Source organism: Trachurus japonicus, chromosome 19, assembly GCF_045865225.1.
Source record: "Trachurus japonicus isolate A0001 chromosome 19, Traja_1.0".
Classification (NCBI taxonomy): domain Eukaryota; kingdom Metazoa; phylum Chordata; class Actinopteri; order Carangiformes; family Carangidae; genus Trachurus; species Trachurus japonicus.
Window position 1 is genome coordinate 17584745 of NC_140925.1, and position 9733 is coordinate 17594477.

The window sequence follows — 9733 nt, forward strand, 5'->3', positions numbered from 1 at the left end:
CAGCATCTGTCTGTTTCAGCTAAGGGCTGCTAAGCTTCAGCCTGAGGTCAGGATGTGTATCGTTCTGCTTCATGTCACTTGAGGAGTACTGTAAGCACACCATGGCTGAATGAGAATGAATATCAGCTATTTCTGTGCAGCCACTTTTGATTTTTTTTTTTTTCTGCTGTGAATGTGCTTGGCAGGAAGAATGCAGCAGATCCTGAATATGTGTAATAGAAGATGTACTTATCGAGCTGAGTGCTTTTGTTCTCGTGCCTAGTGTGATGTGCAAATTCAAACTCTGTCCATGGGATGTTTTTTTATGCTGTGTTTTGTTCCACCTAATTAAATACACATACAGAGAAGAATGAGAGGACCAAGGTACTCAAAATGATCCTCTATGTGTTTTGGTGTTCAAATAAAGGTGCATCTCATTTTCTTTAGTCTTCTTGATACTTTCATGTAGACTCACACTGCAAGAAGTCACATAAAGATTTTTTTTTTTAACAAGGTTTGGAAATTTCTCCACCCTTATGATATAACATCAGCCTTTTTATTATCATCACTGTCACTCTTTCTTAATTGCTATACTGTCACTTGTTGCATTCTCTTTTCTAATGGGACCCACCATGGTTCTTAGAGTTGAAATTTTCAATTCTTCTGTCAGAGTTAGACTAAGACATGTTCATAAAAGCCAAATCAAGAGTGTCATTAACAATTTCACCAAGTGAGAAGCTATTACATCTGAGTAGGCGTAATGTCTGAGAACAGCTCTAATCATCATATAATGGATCATGTACTGTACTGTATATGCTTAGAAAGAAACAACTTTCCATTCCGCAAAAGCATATATGCTATTTTTTTAAAGTTTATTTTATCATTTGAAACTTTAAATATATTTAATAATTATAATAGCAATAATAGTGTATGTTTTGAAAATGATGAATTCATAGAAAATCTCCTAAAAGGAACACAAAGAAAATCAAAGCTGACTTCCTGTCTTCGGAGGAGGAGGGTATCCATCATAGACACCTGCAGTCATGAGGAGTTAATGTTCTGCAGTGTCAAGAGCTGACAGTGAAGATGCATCAATACATCCTATCAAATCATAGATCAAACAGGGGGAATTGGAAACTGGAAATTGCAGAGGAAACCCAAAGAGGAAATTAAGAACTTGATGCAGAAAATTGCTTTGTTTACCTTCCTCCATCCACCATTAACTTGTAAACTAGGTCAGTTTCTTCTCTCGAGTACAGGAAGCGTTTGTGGAACAATCTTAGGAAGTGATCCGTTCCATGTGATCACCCTCTTGATGGCTGTTGACTGTTGTCAAAGCCACTTGGCAGCAAATGGCAAGTCAGCTGTTCCACAAACATTGCATGAGTGTCAGCTGTATGTCAGTTTTGTCAATGAATGCCCCCATGCGTGAGGTGCTGTTGATCATTGCACAACATGGAGATAATAGGTTCAGTAGGGAATTATGAAAGTTTAAATTACAGTAGCGATGACACAAACTCTGTTTTCACTATTTTACACCATGCAAAAGTGTGGCTACTGGCTAGGTCTAACTAACAATGTCAGTCCTGATGTGAACCACGACACAAAGACTCTCCGTGTCCATGTTGTGCACAGCAGGTGGTGTTATACTACACAGCCGGTGTTGTGCAATCCTTCTCCACAGTGTTTCATCAACAGGCCGGAGTGTAGAAGGAGAGAGGCTGGAGGTTAAAGATTGTTTTGTCTGGCTCACACAACACCGCGTCACCATCTTCTTCTTCACCTCGGCTCTCCACTACTGTGCTCTGCTGTGCTGCTCAATGGAAATCAAGGACATGTTGTGCTCTGCGCAGAGTGAAGCAGAGAGTAAAGGCCGGTCCTAAAGTCTCCACTGTGTGGTCACATGGATCAACATGATGCAAGGTCTGCATGCAGCTCGAATGCAACAATTGCACAAACACCTGAAAAGCAAGCTGGACACTTATTTCTTGTCCTGTATTTATCTATTCCCATCGGCGGTCCTATTACATTCAAACAGTCACAAGCAACATTTTCCGTATTTGGCTTTTTTCTATTGTTTGGCCAACACTGGAATTCTTCTTCTTGCTGCTATGAGGTAACAGACATGTTTTCTGGTGCACATGTGTGCCCATGCTTCCAGTTGTAGTAGCCTATGCGTGGATGTGCACCTGCTGCTGTACATGATGAGTTGTGTGATGAAGAATGTGGATGCTGTGGTGGTAGACAGTTGTGTAATAATAATAATAATAACTTTATTTATAATGCACCTTGAAAAACATAAGTTTACAAAGTGTTTGACAAAAACAAAATACAGAGAACACAGAAGACAGGTCACAAACAAATGCCATAAAACCAACGGAGATGGACCACCCAAGCAATACAGCAACACAAGGCAGTACGAGAACCCAACAACATATTTGAGACCTGGAGGAGTCAAATTAAAATGCAGGATGCAGTTAATTATTATAAATAAAAAGGGGGGTTGTATAATGAAAGGAGATAAGATTAAGAAAAGATGGGATAAAAGAGTTGAAACAGAAGAGGGCGTGAAAGTAAAACTAGGATGATCTGCCATCTCGGCAATGGGCAGTGACAGTGATTATAAGAGTGGAATGGTGAACTAAAACTAAGAGAGGAAATGTACATTACAGTAAGATGGGAAATAAAATGATAGGAAACAAAATGAAAACAATAAGACGTTGTGTCATACACCTGAGATCCTTTACAAAGCAAGATTTTTGAAAACGCAATGCAATTGAGCATAATTAGGGGTTTTGCAGAATCACTGATCACAAGGTTGGTGGTTTGACCCCAGGATCTTCTTATCCCTAAATTGCCTATGACGGCTGTTTTCATCAGTGTTGTATGGAAGAGGATGGGCCACTGTGGGAAAAAATAATGAGTTCTGAGTTTAAACTCAGAATTCTGAATTTTTTTCTCAGAATTCTGACTTTAAACTCAGAACTCACTATTTTTTTCCACAGTGGCCCTAATCCTCTTCCGTAGTGTTGTAACCTGCTTTGAGTGTATTTTGTTTTTGACTATGTTCATAAGAATTTAGACAGTATTTAACAAGAAAGCTAAATTATTTCTGTACATGTAGCTACATTTATCACTACCAACTGAAATGATGTTTCATTCCTTCCAGCTTTCCCTTGTACATTGCATTCTGTGGTGGCACAGTGTTACAGTGGGTAGCACAGTGTGTGCATGTCCTCCCTGTGCCTGTGTGGATTCTCTCCAGGTACTCCGGCCTCCTCCCACAGTCCAAACACATGAACATTAGGTCAGTCGCTCGTAGGTGTGAATGTTGAGTGTGGCCCTGTGATAGACTGGTGACCTGTCCAGAGTGAACCCTGCCCTCACCCTGTTTCAACAAGAACTGGCTCCAAATAAACACTTAAGCTAATGGATCTCATTCAAGCTGAATCATGTGTTAAGTAGGAGACGGAAGAATCAGATATAGAGGTGGGACACGTGGCTCAGATGATGTGGGCTTCTGTAAGTGTAGGCACAGTGTCAGCAAAGAGTGTTGGTGGAGTTTTTAACCGTTGCATATAAAGCTAAAATAAAACAATTGAGTTTGTGTGTGTGCGTGTGTGGCCATGTGTTTGTTAATCGGAAATTTGTTTGTGTTTGTCATCACCCAGAGACCCCCACAGTGATTCATTTCCACCCATAACACCGGCCTCGGTGTAGAATAATGATTTGTGTTTGGTGTCTTGCGCTCTGCTTCCTCGATCAGACAGTGACAGCCATTTTATTTTTGAATGTGTCATTTTACATGAAGGCAAAACAGTGCGTCACACCGAATGATTCATTGTCAGATTTCTTCTGTTCTTAAACTGGATGTTTAAACTTTAATCAATACTCCCTGAGTAGTTCTGATAAATATGTATCTTTATTTACAGGCCTACCACTTAGCAATCCAGTGTCTTTCATCTTTGAGCTGTAGACCTATCAAACCCCTTTTTTTAAGACACTTTAATAGGTTGTTGAAAACAGTTGGGATAATTTAATTAATTTAATAGTTTCTTAATTTAATTTAAGAAACAGCACAGGTTAAAGTTACCAGTCATTTTCTCATGACCTCAGACAATGGAGTCATCTCTACTTGTGGTCCTATACTGTTTTTAGCAGATTAGGCTGCAAACATGTTGGTCACGAGAGGGTTCCTATCATTCTTTGTATCAGCTGATGCGACTGTTATACCATCCGCACCAATAAGTACCACAATTGGTTTTTATCATTATAACAACCAGTGTGACAGCATAAATACAATAGATACACAGCTTTATTCTCTCTTTCCTGTTTCTCTCCTCTTGACCCAACCGGTGGAGACACGGTCACACTCTGCGGTCAGGAGATTCTTCCTTTCTCCCTACAACATTGTGAAATCTTGAGCTTGCATCCCTTGAGTCAGTGCCTCTGCCTTGAGTTAATGCTGTGTTGTTTGGTTATTCTGAAACGTCCCCTTTGGCACTTCACTTGTTACAGAAACAAAGCACTATTTTTAATAAAGTTTGATTGCTTTTTATTTTTTAGAATGAAAGATATTTTTTGAATGAAGACACTTTTTACAATTTCTTTAGTTCAATTATAAGTATTCAGTTTAAAACGTGTGAGGGTTGAGATGCCTCCTAAAAAGCTATATATCAAAACCAGTCTGATAAATGATTAACTGTATTAATATAATATGAGTAGTAAATATAATCCAAAAAAAAAAGTATTGTTAAGTAAAAAGTTGTTTTGTTATTACTTGCATTTTGGCCAGTCAGCAACCCAAAATATTGTTTGGGTGATAGATTTCATGAATAGGTGCAGCTTTAAACAAGGCTTTGGGTAGGGGGAGGGTGAAGCTACATCCTTGAGGTTTAAATGTGTATCAGTTCATCAAGTACACATGAATGCAAACAAATGATGTTTCTTATCAGAGGCAGTCCTGATCGTAAGTCTGTATCGAGCCTTGGAATAGAGAGTACAGCCTTGTGTCGACTGCAGTGTCCATTGGTTTGTCCTTACTGGGTAAATGCGTCAGAGTATTGAGGAAATCCCAACAGGGCAGTAAAATTTAGTTGGAGTTACTGTTACAGAGAGGGCTTCTGGGAGTGCGCTCAAAAGGAAATGCCTTGTAGAGTACAGCTTGTGTTGTTTGTACTCTTGAGATATAATGTACAAGATGTCCTTACTGGGACAGGAGGGGACTTATAGGGTCAGCCCTTATGGTCAGTGTTACGCTAAACCACGTGCTGCTAATAGTGATGGTTAATAATCAGTCACAGACAGGCGTATTCCATGGAATCTTCCATGGGTCTGTGCAGTGGGACGTAAACCAATGTGTTTAGGACATGTACTCTCCATGAAGGAAAATGGCACAAGCCCATGACTAAGACAAAAAAAGGAAGTACATAAAGCTCATAATATTGAGAGAACAGGTCAGGTGGAGCTTTTTCTTGTTTGCTGACTTGTTTCTGTTCCAGGTGTCACAAGTCCTCGACCACCTCCCCCCATCTCACACACTCTGTTATCCTCCCTGTCTGTTTGGATTGTTCTCCTCCTGTTTGCCTAATTGCTTTACAGTAGAGAGTGAGACACACAAGCTTGTGTGTTGAAATATCTGTTCCAGACTGGATCATTTGCACATCATAATAACAATGAAAGTCTGGTTTTACTGCCTGCCAGGTGTGTGTGTGTGTTTATTAGAGGATCAAAGTTCCCTTTTCATAATTTACACGTCTGTTTATTTAGATTACTCATAAAAACCACACTGATAAGTATGTTGGATTTGTCAGTAACCTCTGGGTTATATTTTAATGGTGACATAATTGCCTCTTTATTTCACCTTTATTTATTTAGGGAAGGTCAAAAGGTGACTTTTGTACAACAACAATGTTACAATGGGAAACCAATGTGAGAATGTAAAAGGATTTAGTATTGACCATTCAGACTGATCTGTATCGGTATTCCGGGCACCCCGAGGAAGACCCAGGACACGCTGGAGTGACTATGTCACTTGGCTGGACTGGGAACGCCTTGGGGTTGCCTTGGGATCCTCCCGGAAGAGAGGAAGTGTCCGTGGAGAGGGAAGTCTGGGTGTCCCTGCTCAGACTGCTGCCCCCGCGATCTGTGCTCTGCTGTGCTGCAGTGTTTGTGGAAAAAAGCTAATAAAAAGAAGTATGTTGTCTGTCCTGCACCAAATAACAGACAGAGGCATGTGCTGATGCATTTAGCAGCTAAAGATAGCCACATATCCCCTCAGGCATTGATAGAAATAAAAAAACAGAAGTAAGAGAGTGAATGTTAGACTGTGGTTAGCACAGCAAGAAGGTTTTGGGTTTGAACCCAGGGGCCTTTTTAGGTGGAGTTTGCATGTTCTTAATATAAGGGTCTCTGGGTTTTCCAGCTTTCCCCCATAGCACAAACACATTCAATTCAATTCAATTTAACTTTATTTATAAAGCACATTTCATGTACAAGGTAGGCTCAATATGCTTCACAACAGGTATAGCCATTAGTTACAGTAAAAACAATCATAAAAATCAATTAGAAATCAATAGGAGAGTGCAAGTATGTATGCCATCTTCACCACATACATACTGAAACTCACACATGCACACACAACCACACATGCACACAGTTCAACAGAGCGCTGTTGAAAAAATATAGTTTTTTTATCTGTTTTTAAAAATGGCTATTGATGTGGCATGTCTAACTGTATCAGGCAAGGTGTTCCATTTCTGTGGGGCATATACTGTACACTAAAAGCTGCCTCCCCTTCTTTGGATCTGGTGTGAGGGATGAGTAAGCTGCCACTGCCTGTTGACTCAAGTGTTCTTGCTGGGGTGTAAGTGATGAGCCTATCTGTGATGTACTGAGGTGCAAGGCCATGTAGTGCTTTATAAACCAGGAGCAGTATCTTGAAATCGATTCTTGATCTAACGGGTAAACAGTGCATAGATTTAAGAACGGGTGTGATGTGTTGATATTTTTTGGTACCAGTGAAACATGGGCATTAGGTTGATTGGTGAAATTTCCTGTGAATGTGAATGTGTGAAGTTGTTTATCACCCCTGTAACAATTAAGCTGGAGACCTGCCCAGCCAGTGGATGGTTGTACTTATATTAACAAGATGACAGGAACCCACTGCTGGAAATAAACATTAAGTGTATTCAAGGTAAACCTGAGAAATAGTGCATTAATTTGGGTTCTGTGTGTTAAAGAGGAACTATGCAATTTTGACCTTAACTATGCGACATTTTTATCTTAATTGATGGTGAAATTAATGACTTGTAACTTACGAGGAGAATGTAGGCTCTCTGCCTTCCATGTAGAATCTCTTAGCCGAAAATCAACCTTGCAAGATCAGAACCTCTCACCCGGTGTCCCAGCTTTTCATCTATGTGGCACTGCGACGCAAACACGCCCTGTAACCTGTAATCTCTTATTTATAACAGATAAAACTACACAAATATACACGTCGTAACATTGTATATGATCCATTATGTACCACTCCATGGATTGCTTTCTCGACGGCTTTATTGAAAACAAATGCACATGGCCTGGAATGAGGGTTAGCAAAACAGTTCCCCGTTAGCTGCTTTCAAATTCTATTTTTAATATTTTAATATTATCAAAAAAGTTCCACATCAACTTTCCTCACAGAAAATAAAGGCAACATCAACAAAAAAAAAGCATGTAGGATCTTGAACACAGATCACCTGACATAACCTTATGTAACTAGGGCCTACTACTGCTTCTGACAACACTGAAGAGAAGCTGTACTGTATGTGCCCGACTGCTCTATGTGTTCTGTGTATATGACCTTGTGCTTGTGTATATGATTCCCCTTTGTGTTTGCGTGTGTGAAATGTCACAGATGCTGGTATGCAGTATCTAAGCCAGTAGATAGCATGTTTATGCTAGCGTCAAACTGAATGAATTGTCTACCGGCAGCATGAAACCAGTGCGTTGGTGCAGCTTATTGTCATGTGTGTGTCCGTCATCAGTCATATATCTGTCCCTGTTTGTGGTTAAAAGAACAGAACACAGTGTTTTGCTGAGCTGGTGTTATGGGTGGAAGTCAAACACTGCAAGTAATTACTGAAAAAACACACACCCACACTCAGTAACACAGATAAGCTCATTTTATGGGATCTGATTATGTTGCCCCTCTGTCTCCTGTGCAACGTACTATAGTTTTGATTTAGTTTGGAGAGAGTTGTTTATGTTTCCATTTTCCCTATGCTAATGTATTTTATCTTCTTATCTTTAGTTTTATATTGTCTCTGGCTTGTTGTACAGCAATAAGTGCTCAAGTCTGGTTAGCTCAGCTGGTTAGCGTGTTAGTCACTCTCATCTTGCACTGAAAGGCATTACATGTATGTGAGATCAAGTCCATATGTAGTTGTTGGGTGTTCTCATCTCAACTATTTCCAGTGATGCTTTTTCTCTACAGAAACCAATGTACAGCAAACTGCAGCTACCTCTCCAATGCTGTGCAATGTCTCAGTCATTTTGCACGCTGCACAGAACCAAGCCCATAAACATGAATAATAATCCAAACTGTGGGTCCATCAAAAGCTTAAAATCAAAGAATTGTGACCATGTGGCCTAATGGACAAGGCGTCTGACTTCGGATCAGAAGATTGAGGGTTCGAGTCCCTTCATGGTTGGATATCTCATTCTGTCCTCTGCAGTATCTCTGCTATTTGAAGGAACCACTCATCCTTCCTCAGTCAACCACACCAAGGTTTACAGTGATCATGTGGTGTTTGGAGCCTGTGTGAAAAGTTCAAAGATTTCTGCTGTAAAACACCTTTACCTTTTGCTCATTAGGAAAGCTGTATTTCAGTCCAGCAAAGTGTTTAGTGTTTGAAGAAGCAGTAAGGAAAGAAGATGGATTGACTGTGGTTTACTCCAAAAGTGAGACTGGTTAGAGTGTGGTGCTAATAATCAGGAAATAACATAAATAACACAGAAATAATTGGATCTCAGAAGGCCATAATTTCTTTGCATATTAAGAAGACTCTCTGAGTTTACTGATTTCCCGTCTACAGAGGGTTGGGGGGATCACACAAAATTAGTAGATTGCCTGTGGTTTACTCTGTGTGTGGCTTAATTACAAAATGTACAATAATATGGCTTGTTAGCTCAGCTGGTCAGAGCGTGATGCTAATGGGTTCAATCCCTGTACTGGCCAGTACTCTGATCTGGAACTGGAGGGTGGATCACATACGTATATATGAGCTCAAGTCCCTGTGTAAATGGTAGGTGCATTCTCTCTCTCATTTTTCTCGCTCTACAGAACCAAACTGATAAAACCTGGTGGTATCAAAAGCTACCAATTAATGTTCATATGACCATGTGGCCTAATGGACAAGGCGTCTGACTTCGGATCAGAAGATTGAGGGTTCGAGTCCCTTCATGGTTGAATGTTGTATCCTGTGCTTTAGCTACAGTGTCTCTGAAATTTGAAGGATTCACACAAGAATCAACCGTCCTCAGTTAGCCACAGTAATCAGCTGGGATTTTGGGCCTTGGTTCTTTAGAACCAACTAAATTAAACATTAATAACCATTCAGATCATGGGTCCGTCAAAAGGTGAGACCATCTGGCCTAATGGACAAGGCGTCTGACTTCAGATTGGAAGATTGAGTGTTCAAGTCCTTTCGTGGTTGGGAATCACATCCCATCCTTTACAGTGTCACTAGAAGTTGAAAGAGTCACACTAGGT

The 9733-nt window shown here is 40.2% G+C and overlaps 1 long non-coding RNA gene and 2 other non-coding genes across 3 annotated transcripts; all 3 read left to right on the forward strand.

Moving 5' to 3' along the window:
* Nucleotides 1-48: 48 nt before the first annotated feature.
* LOC146967684 (uncharacterized) lies at nt 49-425 on the forward strand. The gene is made up of 2 exons (XR_015034383.1): nt 49-174; nt 263-425. It is a non-coding gene; the product is annotated as an uncharacterized LOC146967684 (long non-coding RNA).
* Nucleotides 426-8599: 8174 nt separating this feature from the next.
* trnar-ucg (transfer RNA arginine (anticodon UCG)) lies at nt 8600-8672 on the forward strand. Its single transcript has one exon. It is a non-coding gene; the product is annotated as a tRNA-Arg (tRNA).
* A 685-nt stretch (nt 8673-9357) lies between these two features.
* On the forward strand, nt 9358-9430 carry trnar-ucg (transfer RNA arginine (anticodon UCG)). Its single transcript has one exon. It is a non-coding gene; the product is annotated as a tRNA-Arg (tRNA).
* The last annotated feature ends 303 nt before the right edge of the window (nt 9431-9733 follow it).